The 17387-nt window shown below is 51.8% G+C and overlaps 1 protein-coding gene across 6 annotated transcripts in view; it reads left to right on the top strand.

The window, feature by feature from the left end:
• ZNF469 (zinc finger protein 469) overlaps window positions 1-17387 on the top strand; it is a 201070-nt gene that overhangs the window by 71743 nt on the left and 111940 nt on the right. The window contains exon 1 of one of the 6 annotated variants that reach the window (XM_080552055.1): window positions 12205-14086. The exons of 4 other annotated variants lie outside the window; for them this stretch is intronic. The gene's annotated coding sequence lies outside the window, so the exon portion shown is untranslated. Of the gene's footprint in view, window positions 1-12204; window positions 14087-14140; window positions 14160-17387 lie in introns of those variants that run through there. One more of the 6 variants, XM_080552056.1, reaches the window with a different exon arrangement.

Below are 17387 nucleotides of genomic sequence, written 5' to 3'. Positions count from 1 at the left end.
CACCAAGCCCAGCGTGGTTCTCACGGTGCCTTTAACCCTGGTGTATTTGTCTGTGCCAACAAACGTGCCACAGCTTAGGGTGCCTGAGAGGTGTTTGTCTCACAAATGTCTTTGCACGTTGCATTTTCTGGTAAAAGACTGAAAATAGCGAGGTTCGGAGGGAGCTTCAGCCCCAGCTGCCACCCGACCGCAGAGGGCAGTGGGGCTCATCCTGCTGGATGCTGCCCTGCGGCCAGCCCTGGCAAAAGGAGCTCCCAGGGTCCATGTGATAGAGCTTGATGGGGAGCATTTGAGTTTTGAGCAGATGTTGTAGTTCCAGTATTATTTTGACCTTTTTCATTGCGTGGGAATGGATTTACCCATGTAGGCAAAGATGCTGTTGATGAATGTGGGTGACTTCTGTGCTTGCGAGTGAGCTCTGCACCCTGAAAAGGTGAAACGTGTCACCCAGAAGCAGGAGCAATGGCATGTAGCCACATTCGGCCAGTTGTGGTCCAGGGAAAGCAGAAGGTTCCCAATGTAGTTAACTCGGTTAACGCCTCCTGTGTTCTCTGTCTGAGACATGATGCTTAAAACTGCTGTGAAGGCAGGTCGTGAACGTGTAGTTTGCACCTCACCACCACCTGGCCCTTGTTATCACTTGCTTGATTCCACACCCAATCCTTTCTCCTTTTCTCTGCAAACACCTCTCCAGAAGCCTTTGGAGCAGCCTTCAGTTACTGCCCCGACATCCAAGGCTGCAAATTCAATGGGGCCTTCAGTTTGCAAGCCACTTCCAGCTGAATCTCTCCCCAGAAGTCGCGCCCTCCCAGGACAGGCAGCTCAGCTCACCGAGCCGTCGAGAACAGCGGGGAAAAATACAGCGGGGAAAAGCTCGTGTATGCAGCAGGGAAGGAGGCTGTGGCTAGGCTCCAAACATCAGGAAAGCCTCCTATTGAATATGCAGCGCTAATGACAGCAGAGTATGATTACAGACCAAAAAAAATAGGCAGAACAGGCTCTGTATGTGCTACCCTCCGCCCTGCCCAGGTCAGGACCCGCATTTCTGCCTGCCAACACGTGAGCAGTGCTAATAATAAGCTCTTTGCACGCGTGCAGCATCTTCCATCTCCATTATCTCCATTCCTCGGGTGCAACAGAGCACTTTGTTGGCCAGGGATGCACAACAGATCCTTGGCCAAGTCGAAAACAAGACCTTAGAGACTTCGTCCCCAGCTCTTCACCTCTGGCCACGGAACTGGGATCTTGGAGCTCACGCCGCTGGGTTTTCCACGTTAGCATCTCCCTCCCCAGCTCTCCGCTGCAAAGCAGGGCAGGGGTGGTCACCCCCGCGTGGCTTCCCGCAGCTGCGTTCCCCGAGCTCGGCCGGAGTGGGAGGCTCGCAGGTTGCTGTTATCCAACCCCGGCTTGGTTTCTCCTGCCCTTCCAGGCTGAAGGCCACGTGAGCTGTTTGAGCTGTCCCGAGCTTCCAAGCATCTGGGGCCGGTTCTGAGAAACCTTAGACTCGTGGAAGCGGTGCGCGGACGTGGCCGGGGTGGAAGGGCTGGGCTCGGCCGGCCTCCGGGGAGTGCGTGGGAGTCCTGGTGTTATGTTCAGTTATGGCGCCTCACCAGCTTCGTCCTCCAAGAGGGATCCGAGCTTTCGGCGCTGCCTGGGGAGAAGCGGCCAAGGAGCAGTGAGATACGCGCACCGCGTAGCGCCGCCCAACCTGGACTTTGCTGGCAGCTCTCTCTGCCTGAGGATCCAGGTGGGAGAGCACTACAGGATATCCAAACAGATTTAAAACCTGCCTCTGTGTGCACACATGGCTGTTTTTCAGCTCAAACACAGGAGTTACACAAGGCGAGGTCCTTTGGCATGTTAGCATCAGTATGCATTGTGCGTGGTTTTTTTTTTGCTCCCTGTTTTGGAGATGTGCAGTCACCAGGGTTCATCCATCACCTCGCAGCGGTGTTGGCTTAGCTGTGAGTGGTGCTGGCCAGGACCCACCTTGCTGCTGAGGAGCCCATCATCACCGCTTACCGCACTGGACAGAGCCATGCGTGTTGCAGTTCCTGGCTGGGGACAAAAGCCTAAATGCTCGTACTTTACTTCTGTTGAGCAAGCGTCACATTCCTGACTCTACTGGAAATCAATCATCCCCATGTCAGGAGTTACCCCCTCCCCCTGAAAGGCTTTCAAGTTTTTAGTGTCTAATGGAATTTAATAATATTTATTATGTTTACAGTTCATTTATGGGAAGCAAGACTTGACTTGCTTTGTTGGGCTTTCTCCGGGAGGAAATGATGGACGAGGCTTGCTTTTACGCTGTCGTGGAACCGCTGTAGGTTTGCACAGATTTAAACCTTGCAGAGACAAAGAATTTCTTTCTGTGGCTTAATCCATGATTAGTCTTAAATTTCAGCCTTGGCGGGAGCAAAGGGGCTCTCCCTCCGTTGTAGGTGAGAAGTTGGAAGTAAAGTTTTCCCTTGGAGAGGTTCCTGGTCACGTGTGTGTTGTGCTTAGAAGGTATTTAATCTTATAAACTTCCTAATGCCCTTTCCACGTAAAGCCTCCATAATCCTGTCCCCAGATCCACCTCGCTGAGGTGGCGGGGATTTCAGGATGGGGAGGAGAGGTGGCAGGTGTAAATGAGCCAGGGAGCGCTTGTGGTGGTGTGGCGAGGTGCTGTCATGGACCTTAATAGCGTCAGAGGATGGGCAACTTGCATGACCAAGGGGAAGAGGTGAGCTTTATCTTCTAGAGCATCCTTCACCTGTGTCAGCCCCTGATCTGGCTGTGTGGGTGTTTTATAGGGTTGTGCCTTCTAGGACAAGCTCGCTGCTTTGGCTTTGGGTTACTTCCAGCTCTTGGCAATTAAGCAGCAGATGTCCAGCACCAAGCCCCCCCCTCCGGGCTTTAAACCCGTGGCAGGGTTTTGCTGGGAGAGGCATGCGATCCTGTGTCATGTCCCTTGGGAGCGAGGAGAGCTCATGGCCTAGTCGCATATTCTGAGCATGAATTGTATTGTTCTGCTGTAGATTCTCTTTTTTTTTTTTTTTTAATAAAAATGGTTTGGCTGAATAATGTGAAAAATTTGAGCATTCACCATAGGACTAACAGCAAATTGAAGTGATGTTTACCTAACCTACAGCGGCAGACCCAAACTCTATGGGTTTTAATTTTAATACATATTTTACATAGGTGAGATGACAACATTATTAAAAATGAAAAGATTTGTTGATACAAAGCGTAAATAGAAGGCAGCCCTAAATCCTCTGAGGTGCCTTTCCCTGGTCTGAGGCAGGTGCTGGGGTGAGCCTCGGCAGAACCGTACGCAGGAGCCGAAAGCCAACGTGGGAAATCATCCTTAGAAGAAAAAATATATATATATATTATAAAAAAAAAAAAAAAGACCGAGCACATTGGTTACGGTTTTCCTTGATGCTTGCAGTCGCTGTGAGGGATGAGTCAGAGCGGGTTTCACGCACGGCACTGTGTGAACTGGGGCTTGTGCAAGCGCTGCAGGAGGGGGGCCAGCGTCCCGCGGCGCGGGGCCGTGCCCGTGCGGCAGCAGTTTGCAAAGGGGGGGCGGTCACGGCCCCCACGGGCTGGGGCGCACGCAGAGGTGACAGGTGGAGGAGGTGTGCAGCAGGAGCCCGCGTGGCCCTTGTGCTTTCTGCCGTGCTCTTTGATTTACGTCCGCCTTTAAACAGGCTCTCCGGAGCTGCGGGTTCGGTGCCATATTTTAGAACTGCGTACATCATCCAATAAATAAATCAAGTCCCCATCAGCTTTGCCTCTGAGCAACATCCAGCTGCAGTCAGGCGGGAACACAAACAAGCCGTTGCTGCGTTCCTCAGATCTCCGTCCTCCGTGCGCGCGCGCTTCGGAGTTCGCTGGCAGAGCGCACGGGGAGGCGCTCGGCAAAGGGACAGGGGATGGTGATTCCTGAGCCTGCTCCTGCCTCCATGGAGTGACTGCTTCGTGCCCCTGTCCTGTGCCCTTTTTTTCTCACTGCCTCTCGGTCCTCTTGATTGTGGTCGGAGGACGATCCGTGCTCATGCTGGAGGAATGCTTCAGGAGTGAGTCGGATCTGGGTTTTTGAGGTATTACCCATCTGTGGTGCTTCCTGACTCAGTGATGGAGATTCCCAGCATCTCAGAAAGCTGGCTCAGAAGTCGAGACCTTTAAAAGAATTTGAAATACGTGGGGGTGAGACAGCAAGGCCTGGGAGAGGGAGATGCTGGCTAGACAGCCGCAGCCGGCAGCAGCCGGGACGTGCCTGTTCTCCCAGCAAAGCCGTCACCTCTTCCGTGGCTTCTTGCAACACTTGGGGCTGCTCGTGGCAAACCCTTACCGAGTCCCCGTGGGATGATTCTTGCGCAGGTCAGAAAGTGCCAAAATTCGTGGTGTTTCCTCTTCTGGGAGCTTGCTGTAGAGGCCAGAAGAAGCTGTATTCTGGGACGTCCCGCGGTGGTCTGCGTGTGAATGGCCACCAGTGCTGTCTGCTGTACCTGCTTCCTGCGGGGTCCCCTGGTAGGGGCTGAGCCGCAGTGTGTGTGTGCTGGCAAGGTGCGAGGGCTCGCACCGACCTCTTGGCACCTTGCAAAGCAGCTGGCCCCATCACAAATTTACCTACAAATGCTGGGAATTGGCCCGTGGATTTCTAGCTGCCAGGTTGGAAAAGACTTTCCCGCTCCAAGAAGGGTCTGGTGAGGATGCTTGGAAAGGGGCAGGCTTGTGGGGCAGGCGCTGAGCAGAGCCTGTTCCCTGGGTTGGGCTTTTCTGGGCTGCTCATAATTGGGATGAGTCTTTAAAAAAGAAAAAAGACTAGGAAACTGGGCTTTTGTACTCACTGCCCTGGGTGCTGAGCTGTGCTCAGCTCTGCGTGATGCTTTGCCCCTTCCTCAGAAGAGCAAAGCCTCCTGCCCTGACACCAGCTGCAGTGCCGAGGCTCTGGCCTCAGATGTGCCCGAGCAGCCTCTCCTCGCCTTGAGCTCGAGGAGTGCTCCTGCCAAGCCGTGTGCTTGCGAAGAATAAAGAAAAAATGAAGTACATCAGTTCCCGGATTTCACTCTTACTGGAATTAGAGCAGAACGTGGTCCCTTCCTATAATTAATATTTTCCTCCTACCTTCTTTGGCTAATTACACAAAAAATATGTTTCTTTTTAAGCATCCCAGTTGTGTCGTATGCGTGCAATAAATCTTAGCAGTCCTGTGAGCAATCCTGCAAATCTCTGGGGGGAATTTCTGATTGCCTCCCATCCAAACAGTATAACTGTTGGAAAAATGCCTGGTGGACCTCTGCCCTGCCCTCGCTAGTTACTGGTTGCAACTGGGTGAGTGCACGGCTAGATTTATCTGTAGGGTTTATGATAAACGTCCGGCTGAAAGCCGGGGGTGCTCCTACATTGCAAATGCTCACGTACCTGGTGCTATAGCGGTCCTGCGCCGAGGTCTCCCAGTTTGTAATCCTGCACAGACAGCACGCGGCAGAGCCAAGACCCAGCGCTGGCTTTCTGGGTGATGGCTCTGAGCGCCCCTCGGGTCCGTGCCCGCTGCTGCTGGGCACACGTGGGGCTGGTGGGACTCCAGTGGTGGTTCGGTGGGCACAGCTGGTGGCCCGGGTCTCCACGAGGAAAGGCAGGGCCATTTGGGATGTCACAGGAGGATTTTCCTCGTGCTGGTCCTTCCAGGACTGCTGCCTTTGAGATCCCATGTTAAATGTTTGATGGTTCCCCGGTCTTTTTAGTAGAAGCAAACCCTTCCGGGCTGTAACAGCCCTGAAAAGAAATACTATAAAGCTGGAGCCTACGGGCCAGCAGTTATGTGTTATCTGGTCTCCAGTATTTTAAATGATAGCAAAGGAGAGGGAAGGGAAACTGTCTTTCTGGAGGCTCCTTTGATTCTGGTTTAGACGAGTCCCTGCCTCCAAAACCGTGGTGACTAGTGGTGCGTTCCTCCCCTAGCAGCAAGAACTCGATTTATCCTATCAATGCATTTGGTCTCTGGGCCTTCCAGACTCATTTTTCCAACCTTGCCTTCCTTTTTGGTGCGGGGACGTGCGATGCTGCCTGCTCAGATTTGTAGCTGATCAGAAGGCTTTTCCCTTTTTTTTCTTTTTTTTTTAAGTGACTGAACTATTTCCATCACCTGGCCTGGTAAAACTTAGCCAACTTTTTTTTTTTTTTATTATGTGTTGACTCATTAGGATGTCAGTTGTGACAAGGCTCGTATGTCTCAGCTGTTTGTGGATTGCAGCGATAACTGATTTAAGGGGGGAACTGCCCAGCTTTCCTAAAGACTCAATTCCTCTGGTATTCTCACTCAAAAAAGCAGTGTGGGCCAAATCCTTAAGTCCCTTAATCAGGCAAAAACTTGTATCTTCTCAGGCATTCAGATTTGTTCAACGCTACGTGTTTGAAATATGGACCTGTCTTGCTCTTCCATTTTTCACTGTTGCCCCTCTGGCTCTGAAGCCCCCATGAGACGGCTCTGTAGAGGATATTAGCTTTGGGGTGAAGGGAAGCGACTGCCTGTTACTATTTCTGAAGCGCTCCTGTTGCTTTTTACGTTTAAGTTTTGCACCATCCCATGTTCTTTTGGTGGGATCAAATGTAGGAAGGGAGGTTGAGGTCCAGAAGGTGCTCGGAGGTGGCAGTGAGCAGGCGTGGGTAATGCAGCTTGCTGCTTCGCCAGGCAGTGCCAGATCAAAAACTTAACACTTTTTGATTTCTTTAAGTTAAGAAAACAAAATAAGTTGAGTAAAAGAGCTATTAAGTTGGGTTATGGGGCAGAAGGAGTAGCCCTAGCATGTCACACATGCGCAACCCAAGAGCGTGTCGCAGAGGGTCGGCCCTTTCAAATATTTCTGAAGTCCTGGAGGGGTTTCCAGAGCGTGGAGATGAAGGCCATCAAGATGACATTTTTGAGCCCATTTTTTTGGCAGTATTTGGACAGCACAGATTCAGGCAGGGTCCCCCCCACGTGCTGATAAAGCCTGCGGGCAAATGAAGGCATCTCCAGAATCACCGCCGAGCCTGCACCCCGACCCAGGGCTGCAGCCGTGGCGTTGGGCAGCAGCTGATGGTGACAGCGAGGTGACAGTTTAGGGTTTGTTTTGTCGTCCCTAAACCACGGCGTACCTGGGTGTTAGCAAGGCAGCCAGCAACCGGTTAGAGAGCAGGGATGGGATTTTTGTTGTAGGAAGGCAGGCTGCGGCCTCGCTGAGCACACGCCTGCCTTAAATTACGGTGAGGGAAATCCTGCTGACAAACGCCCTCGGTTGTCCCAGCAGCTTTGCGTGCAGAGGAGCTTGTCCAAAGGACTTGGCTGCTGATAGGGAATTCGGAGGCTCCCCGGGGGCTGCAGGCTTTGCACAACACCCTCCTCCCCCGCCACAGACAACTGCTGCTGGCCGGGTTGTAAGGAGGCGAAAACAGCGAAGTCGGCAAGGAGAAGGGCTTTGCGCAGGATCCTGCGTGGCTGCTGTTGGCAGCAGGATGTGTCGGAGTGCTACATCCCATCCAGCCCCTGCGAGCAAACGAAACCCGTGTGAAACCTGTGCTCTTCAGGCACCTCTGAACATCCACGTCTGACTGGGGCTCCATCCCATCAGCAGCGTAAGGGAAGAGCCGTAGCAGCCACCCTCGCAGAAATTCAGCGGCGTTGGTGTGAATGGGCTGGACGTGGTGGTAAAAGCATGGATTCAGATCGCTTCGTGCCCGTGGCGCGGGGCTCGGCTGATAGCAGAGGTGCTGCTTGGCGTGAAACCTGCAGCTCAGCACCTTCGGAGGGGGCGTGAGCGTGAGCGGGCAGAGTGATGCTGCCCATGCTGGTGTGGGGAGCCCTGGGTCTCGTCCAGCTGCTCGGGTGGGCAGTCAGCTTGGCTGGGCTCCATTCTGCTCCTAAGGTGGATATGCTGTCATAAGGATCATACGTATACTATATTTTTATTTATTTATATATACATACTGTAAATGTATGTGTGCGTGGAAGTGCTCAGGGAAAAGAGGTGCTAAAAAAAAGAAGTGGTTTTAGCTTTAAGCTGCTGATTCTCTTCCATTTGTTATGATTCCTCCAACTTAAGAGAGCAAGGTTTCACTGATGGCATATGCAGGTCGTGCTGTGCTGGAGCTAAAAGGAAAAGGGGTTTGCCCGAGGGAAAATTGGGATTTTTCCTCCTGGAGAGAACAAAACACTACAGACCGAAACCCAGACAAATTTGTTCCCAAATTTTTGATGAATGGTTGATAATTTCCGGGGAAACAGATCGCTTGGTAGAATTAGTCAAAACTTAATTTGTCATCAGAATGCAGTCCTGACGTTTGGTAGGAGGCTTTTGATCAGCTCGCACACCTGACGTGCATGCACGAGTTAGATCTGCGACCGTACACATCTGTTTGCTTTAACTCGCAAACCGGTGCCAAGAGATTAGAAGGTACTGCCAGGAAAACCTCAAGTTGACAAATGGGAATTACCCTTCCTAGGATGGCTGCGAATGTTTTTAGGAAATACAACCTCTTGCCGGTCTCTGGCAAGCCATTTGTATTGCAGGCCGGATCAGCCAGTCGCCTACCATCTCACGTTGTTTTACGATGGCAGCTTCACGTCTGTGCCCCCCTCGAGCCCAGGAGCAGGACGTGCCCCGTACGCAGGAGCTGGCGCTGATGTGAGCGGTGCTGGGCAGGGAGGACGCTGCTGTTGAACAAGTCACGAGGGCATGTGTTGCACGTAGCAACGCTCAATGACCGTTTCCTAATTTTTTCTACCTTTCCATCCTTTGAATCCGCCCTCCAGCCATCCCTGTGCCCCTGGAAGCACCCTCCTGGACACCTTTACGTGACCTAAAAAGAGGTTTGTGGTGCTCCTGGCTCTCAGGACCTGATGCTTTCCCTCTTTTCACCTCTCAGCAGAGGGAGTGCTGGCTTTCCACATCTCTCACTGCCAAAAGAAAGGAAGTTAGTTCCTTTAAGGAAATGCTGAGAACCAACCCATCTATAGGAGCAAAGCATCCATAAATCCCACTATTTCCTTTTCTTTCTCTGTTGACGCCGTGCGGCCTCCCCCTGTGTGTCCATCGATGCTCGCGGGCCTTCACAAAGGCCCTGCCCGAGGCACCCTGCAAAGCCCCGCCACTTTTTATTAGCAGTGTCGCAATGCTTGCGGAAAACAAACCCAAAAATGCCGAGAAGAGCCAAAGATGAAATTGGGCCTGGGAGGAATGACTGCTGGCAGGGTCAGGGCGCTGGTGACCACCGCGCTCCCACCGCCCCGTGCTGCATTCCCACGGCTGCCTCTGTGCCAGAGCCTTGCAAACAGACTCGAGATGTTTAATTGCTGGTGTGATGGTAGCTGGCCTCCTCGAGGGAGATTTTCCCTTGTTCTAGCAGAGTGGCTTTCGGTTTAGGGGAATCCAAGTCCCCTTTCTGTTTTGTCCTGTGTTTCCCCAGCGACTTGCCTTGTTTTCCTCTGCCCCTGCTGGGAAATGGAAACGCCAGCTCTGCCCTCCCTCGCACAGCTGAACGCGTTCAAGGTCGTGAAGCTGTCAAATGCTTTGCCGGTGGGGCTATAAAAAACATATGAGAAGGAGAGTGGTAAGATTACCTGCCAGAGGTGCACTCGCAGGTCTTTAATTACATGCAGGCAGCCAGCAGAGGCACTCAGCCTCCTACCAAACCCTGCTGGAGGATTCAGAAGCGTAAACCCTTTTGGGGAGCTGTTGCCCTGTGTGCCACCTCGAGTGCAGCCCCCAACTCACCTTTCTTCACCCAAAAGCCCCCCTCGGAAGAGAGCAAAGGGCTGTCAGGATGGTCCAATTGTGCCCTTTGCAGAGGAGGATGGTGCTGGAGCCGGCAGGAGGCTGGAAGAGGTCTGCAGAGCTCTGCCTGGGGCTGACGGCTGGCACAGAGCAAGGAACGTACCGGCTGTTGGCTGTGGGGAATGGGTGGCAACGTTGGTCCCTTAGGTCCCTGGTTTTTGTTTGGTTGTTTTTTTCTTTGTTTTTGAGCCCTTCTTGGCTTCATAAAACATAAAATTACATTAATCCCTCATTTACTCTATGGGTAGGTGAAGTGCAGCTTCCTTAACAATACCTGAAATGTGCTACTCCTTGGGTGCTTGCCACCACCTAGGGAGCAGATGCACGAGGCACGTTGCAAGAAATGGACCCCAGGAAGATGCTGTAGAGCCGGCAGGGGTGTGCTGCAGCTCCTCCCGGCAGGCAGCTGCTGGCTGGCAACTCCTCCACCCTGAAACAGCAGCGGGCAGGTGGTGGGGACATGAGGCCGGTGTCAGCATCCCAGGGTATTTTGTGTTTCCTCCTCTTCCATGCGTGCAGGCTGGGGCGGGTGTTTGTGTGTGCTGGCGAGGAGCTTCCTCTCCCTGTCCCCTGCTCAGGACCTCCAGCGTGTTCCCAGTAGCAGCGTGTTTGTTTTCGCTTCTCCTCAAGTTTGAAAGGGAGCGTGTGCTTGCCAGTGTCCAAGTAGCATTTGGATGTTAGTGTCTTTAAAGCTTAGTTCCATTGATTTTTTATTTTTTTTGCTTTCCTTTGGACTTGCAGTTAGCCTCCTAGCCCAACAGCAATAAGGCATGTTTGGGATGGAAGCTCCCCATGGCCAAGTTCTCAGCATAGCTTCTCCAGAAACTTATTTGTCCTACCTCCTACATTTTGGAGGACTCTGTTCCCAAACGAAACTCTTACCTGGATGTTTTCCTTTTTCCAGTTTTTTCCCTTTTCCCCTTTTTTGTCCCTTTTTTCTTTCCTTTTTTTTTTTAATGTTTATTTCTTTGGGAAAAGGAAGCAAGTCTCTTTCATCTTTTGGAGGCAATTGAATTACAGGCACCCTCTAAACCCACCCACCCCACAGAAGGTGCCAGAGGCAATTACATCTTGGAAACATCTTTTCGCTCTAAGGCTTGCAGCCAGCCCCATCCTTACAGCCCAGGAGACGTGTTGCAGATGGGTTTGACACCACCTCCTGCTAAGTGCCTTTGTTGCTTCACCCGACGTGCAGCTCCCAGGCGCAAGGCACTGGGTGCAGCCACCGCATCTCCACCCACACCGCTGTTTCTCTCCTTTTTTCTTTTTTCATCTGTTTTTGCCAGTCCTATAAAGCCGGTCCCGCTCCTTGAGCATTGCACAACATAACCTTGGTGCCAATCTTGCGCCGTTGTCCCCGCCGGTGTCCCTAGGAGAGACGTGGCCCCTGCTTGCTGGCTGAGAGGAGGATGCGCTGCCAGCCAGGGGGCTGGTGCTTTGTGCCTCCCTGCTGATGGAAGGACCTGGAAGTCCAGGAAGGACTGGGTGCAAGAGGAACTGAGTTTGCCTCTAACCCCATTTACCTGCCTCTGGCACCATAGGAAAACTCTGCAAGCAGTGTTTTGCCCAAAAGCCTTCAGTCTGAAGAGCCTAAGGAAGATGGTGCATGGAGCCTTCAGGGGCTGCCCAACGTGCACCCAATTTGCACTTTCTCATTTTTCCTCCTTTGCATTTATCTTCCTAGTGCTAATAAAGGCGGCTGAGATTTTCTACTTACGTGTATCAAACCTGTTGAATTATGTTATTGCTGTGAGCTAACTCTGGGACTTTAGCTGCCCCGGTGTCGTGTGTAATGCTGCCATGGAGCACCAACCTGATCCTGGCTGGCCACAAATCCAGCCGGTCCCTGCTCCTGTAGCATGGGTGATGCTTGAGGCCGTGGCAAACCAGTGTGCTGAGAGGCAACTGCATCTTTGTGCCAACTTTTTCCTGTGCCTGAACGTGTCCTGTAAAGCTGTGTACCTTGGGCACTGGGAGGCTGTCAGTGGGCTCTTGCCGGGCAGTTTGTCAAATCTGTGATTAAACCGGGAAACGTCTGATGCTCGAGACCAGCATCTCTGCGGAGGGGTGGAGTGAAGCTGTTTGCAAGAGAGCCAGGGCGAGTGTGCAGGGAGGAAGGTGGGAAGGACACAGCAGCCGTCTGCCTTCCCCGCCTGGCCGCAGGCTCCGTGGGGAACACGCGGAGATGGGAACGGAGCTGTCCCCTCCAGCTGGTCATCCTGAAGTGCCACCGCATCTGCAAGGCTTTTCAAAATGCGTGTGCATCTGTGGCTTTGAAAAAAGCTGGATATTAGTGCTTCACAGAAAGATAAATGGTGTGGAGCATGCAGTGTCAATAGGGTGAGTAATTCAGCATTTTGCAATGTTTAGGAGATCTGTCAGGACCTCTTTCCTTAGGCCAGTCATCCGAAATGTCCACAGCGTTCGTCCTGCTCCCCTCAGCTGTCCGCCTGCTTCCATGAGAATAAGTAAGTCCAGTTGTTAGCAAGCAGCTGCACTTCTCCTTGCTATTTTTACTTTGGAATAGGATTATTTGCTTCAGAGGGAGGAGAGTTTACATAAGGAACTCAGTATGTTCTCAATCTTCTTACTGCTTTCAGCTTCTTCTTATCTTACTCTGTCCATAGCTACGTGGAGCATGGTACCATGAGGACAGGACAGAAAATGACCAGGAACCGCCTCTGGTTTGCAGTTTAGATGAGAAGCGGGGTTGTATCAGGAACTCCAGCGCTGAAAACCTCTGCTAGGGGGTTCAATGTCATGTTTTACTACAGGGGAAGTTTTCTCAAGGTCTAACATAGTGTCTCCAACAGAGCAGAAGGAATTCTTCTGCTTCAACCACTGCAAACTGAGCGGCATGCTTCACTGTGAACGTACGTGCACCTGGGCAGATGAGGAGTAAAAGGGTCTTTTCCATCCCAAATTCCTTTGTTGCCTTTATCCTCCTCTAATGCCATTTAATCCATGATGGGAGATGCTGCATATGACACTGAAGCCTGACCCACTGATCCTGCTCCAAACCCTGTTGTTAGCGTCACAGGTGGACTGGCAGCTGAAGGCCTGCTTCAGCTGTAAGCTCATCTCCGTGTCCCATTTTTCTTGCTGAATAAGGAAGAAAAGGAATGTTTGCCTCAACCCCAGAGTTTTGGTGTGGTCCTCTTTCTAGAGAGAGTTGTGGAAAATGGGGGCAGTGTCCTGCTAGCAGCGCTGGAGGGGACCTCCCCCGCATGCATGACAAGCAGGGTCAGGAATGCTGGCACGCTCCCCTGCTAACGTAAGCCCCTGCTTTTACATATAGTTTGCATGTAAATAAATAAATAAATAGAAGCCTCTGCCTCTTTTCACTACATCTCGTACAACAGCCAAAGCAAGGAAAACTGAAAAGAAAACAGCACTCAGCAGCATGGGCTGGAGCCCAGGCAGTTGTCAAAAAGTCTCCCTGCCAGAAAGATCTGGAGATCTCTGTAGGAGAAAACAGGCTTTTAATTTTACGCCCATATCTGCGCGGTACAGGACACGGAATTATGATTTCTGGTTCGGATGGCGTTACTAAAATAACAGCGGTGTAGAAAATGGACTAATAAACTTCAAAACGAGCATGAATGAATGCTGGTATTTGCATATCAGTGGAGGAGCAGTAGCCATAAGGATAGATGAAATTTGTCTCTGTGGCATACTTTGCTGCTAGAGCTGGGAAATAAATAGGCACAAATAGCCAAAGAAATGCACGCTTTTCTCTTGTGTGATTTTTAAAGCATATGCTACTGGAAGATGTGTTAAAGCTTTGCTTGAGCTGGAACTTCTCACACGGCTGTTTAGGGCCCTGAAATATTCTCATCTGGAAAGGAAAAGTTTTTTATTACTTTGTTGAAGATTTAATTGAAAGTTGGGTGTTTTCTTTCTTCTTCTCCTTTTCTGAGCAGCTCAGTCCTATTGCAGTTGGCCCCTCCGATGCTTCGCCTTATGCTAGCCCCTCTGCTTTCTCCTGACTTCTTCCTGGTACTCTGGGTCTCTGCCTACGTTTTCGACATGTCTCAGAACCATAAACATGATTGATCACTTTTTTTAGCAAGCTGTTGAATTATTTATGGATCTGCTGGGATGCTGGAACTGCCAGCTACAGGCACGCGGCCAGCGAGGAAGGGGGCCAAATCGTGAAAGGGAAAGCCTTAGCACACACTGAAATGAACTCGCAGAAAGTAGGATGTGTGGTACTGGAGTTAATGTCCGCCGAAAGGTCTCGAGTGTCTGTCAAGAGCAGCGTCATGCTCAGCAGGGCTCCGGTAAGGCGCTGGAGACACCAGCACTGGAAGGGTCGGGCCTGTTGCTGTGGTGGAACACAGGCCCGTCGCTGTGGTGAGATGAATTTAGTTCCCGACCTTTAAAATTCTAGAAAATGGCTCGCTGTCTGGCCTGAAGCACTCCGCAGCTGTTCTCTGTTCGCTGGGTGCCACAGGCCAAGGCCGAGATGTCTGGTTAGGAGCCGAAACGGCGAAATGTCAGGGTGACACGCTGAGGAGCGCGCGCGCTGGAGGACAGCTGGGTCAGGGCTGGCGTGAGGGGGAACCGCGGGGCTGGGGGGCACCAGGCGCGGCGGGGGGGCTGCACGCGGGAGGCCTGGGCCCTGCCGAGGCCGGGATCGGGCAGCGCGATGGGGGCTCTCCCCCTCAGGGCCGGGGGAGCGTGAGGATGCCGGAGCTGGATGGAGCTCATCGCTCTGGCAGGAGCAGCTGGTCCTGCTCGGCCCGCCTCTCGCTCGCGCTGTCGGCTCTGTGCTGTAAGCACACCGGCTTCACGTGCGGCGAAACGCAGGGAGAGGAGCAAGGAAAGCTGCTAGTGATTAGCGTGGTCGGTGGCCTGGCTTTCTGGAGCTGTTAAAAGCCTTTAATTGTCCTGTTTGCTGCTGCCGTTCTTCACAGAACTCTCCGGCCTGGGGAGAAGTCGCATTAAAAATTAAAGCTATTCGTAGAGCAAGCTGGAAGAGCTGTGTAATTTCAGTCCGGTACGAGTGAGAGGAGCGGGGCTGTTAATGGGAAATGTTTGTGCGCTGCAGGAGCAGACCAGGTTGTGCTGGGCTGGCCGCGCTGCCCTGGCTCCTCCACCCAGCCTGGCCCCCTCCAAATTTTTATTACTGCAGCTCAGCTTTTTTTTTTTTTACTCCTCTTGGAGCAAAGTGCTGTCCCTAGGCTACGCACCTTCATGGGGACAAAGGCAGCTCTAAGCAGCAATCTCTGCCTGCGTGGGCCAAAGCAGTCAGTATCTGCTGGTGCTTACTGGTTTCTGCATTGCTGCCACGCTGGGGCCCTGAGCCACGGCGTGGTTTCTGCGCTCTCCTTAATTTCACCTGTTCTCCTAGATGTCTAGGCTTAACCCTTCAGCCGCGGCTGTGCACGCCTGCAGTTCACGGGGCGAGTTATTAGGAACATGTGCCTGTGTTTTCATCCTGACAAATTGGCCAGTGCGAATCTACCACTGCCCTCTGCTGCCGTCAGCCCGCTCTGCTCCTGCCTGCACCAGAGCCTGGGGCTTCTGGAGCAGAAAAAGTTGCTGCCTAATGGAGTATCACAGCAAACCTGAGGTGCCCTTTGCATGCGATTCAAGCAGGTGAGGTGTTTGCACGCTAGCGTGGTTCTGCCCAGGAAATTCAGTGCTGTTGCCGACTGCATGGATGGTGCATTTAACAAATAACAGCACCCATCGTGCCCAGCCGAGGACAGATTCCCACTGTGGCAGAGATTTGCAAACTCGTGGCATTGGTGTCAGGTTGGCAACGTGGTGGCTGCTGATGCTGGTTCAGTTCCTACTGCATGTGAAGCTGTGGTCATTGCGAGAGCTTCTTTAGCGTGACAATTGGTGAATAGGGAAGCAGCAAATGGGCTGCTCTTGTACGATTAAAAATAGGATGGAAGTATTATTGAAGTTGTCCTGTTCTGCCCCACAGAGTTGGTCCTTTATTCATGAGGATGCTGTTATCCGCTTTGGAGGAAGTCCAGAGTTGTTAATGTAATGCTTTATGTTACCTCAAATATGTACAGGAGTTCTGGTTGTCCACCGGTGTTTTAGGTGTTGAGCAGATGTAAGAGAAAGAAGGAGGGTGCTGGAGCCTCAAGAATTGAACATCTTCAGGTGCACGATGCCCAGCTGGGAGCAAGTGTCTTTCTCTGTTTGTCACAGTGGCATTCCTCTGGAAAGCGAGGGCTGTGCTCAGCCTGCAAGGTGTTTCCTTGCAACAGGGTCTTCAGGTCGCTGCCAGTGGATGGAAATCCACTGGGGATGGGGCAGGGCTGTTGATGAGTGACCTTTTTATGGGGCATTCAGCAAAACAGGTGCAGGTACAGGAGAGGAAGATAAAGGTTTGCAGCCTGTGAACAAATGTCACTGTGTGACAAGTTCAGGAGTATGCCATGGTCTGTTCCTCAGTACAAAGCTAGAAGATCTCATAAGATGAAAAGCAGAGAGAGCTTACTGGGCTTATTTACATTTTGTAACTTCCCTGTACTTAATAAACGGAGGCCACTTTTTTCCAAAGCCTTCCAGCAGATGTGTTTTCTAATCCCGAATCTCTGGGAGTTGTCTGTTCAGCTTATAGGTGTGTAAGTCTGGTATTACAGGACTGATTAAAATATTACATACGTTTCTGAGAGAGCTGCAGCAGCAGGTTTGCATTTTGAGAGCTTTGCCCATGGTTAGAATGATGTATTGTGCTGTCACTGGGAATCTTACAGAAAAAGGATCATTATCTTTGGAAAAAAACAACCCTAAGCTTTGAGGCATGGTCCTACAAACACTAAGCAGATGTGTAATGAGGCCTAACCTAATACGAAACTCATCGGGCCACTTTCACAAGCACTGTTATGCTGCACCTCAAAGCTACGCGGGGTTATGGGACTTGGAAGCCTCGCAGAGAACCGGCGGGCCAGCCCCATATGGACCTTGGCTGGAGCACGAGCCCGGGACTAATAACTGCGAAGACAGAGCACCTGGCTTGGTCCATCTCCGTGATGCAAAAAAGCTGGAGGCTGATAGACTCTAATAGGGGAGTATCACTTTATGCTCCTGGTTTTTATACTCTTCCCATGGCTCTTAGCCACTGCTGGAAGCAAATCCAAGCCTGGATGGGTCTCGGGTCCCAGGATGGCCGTTGTGGTGCTCGGTGCGTGGAGCTTGACTTACCCTTCTGCTCGGCTGCGGTGCTGCAGGAGAGCACTTCAAAGCCTGGGAGCGTCTGTCTTAGAAGGGAGCAGAAGCCTTTGATGCTGAAAAATAAATTTCCCCATTCCCCTCTCTTGTCATGGCAGCCTGGCCGTCTTTGAGGGGGCTGAGTTTGCAGCTCTCAGCATGGCCCTGGCTTGGGTAGGGCTGGATGAAGCGTTTGAAGACTTGGCCAGCTGTTTTCCCTGGGAATTCTGCCGGAGCAGTTTGTGAGTAAGGATGTAGGCATTTGTCCACAGGATGGCTGTAACCAACCAAGCAAACATCTTTTAAAAGTTAAAGGAAAATTCAGAGGTGACGTGCAAGAGGAGAATATTCTTGCTTCTTTTTTTTTTTTTTCCCCTCTTCTTTTTATGATGTAGGAAGGGTGGA

The sequence above is a fragment of the Anser brachyrhynchus genome (genome assembly GCF_964034855.1).
Source record: "Anser brachyrhynchus genome assembly, chromosome: 12".
Taxonomy (NCBI): Eukaryota; Metazoa; Chordata; class Aves; order Anseriformes; family Anatidae; genus Anser; species Anser brachyrhynchus.
The sequence above is the reverse complement of the archived record's forward strand: the minus strand, read 5'-3'. Positions and strand labels throughout refer to the sequence as shown.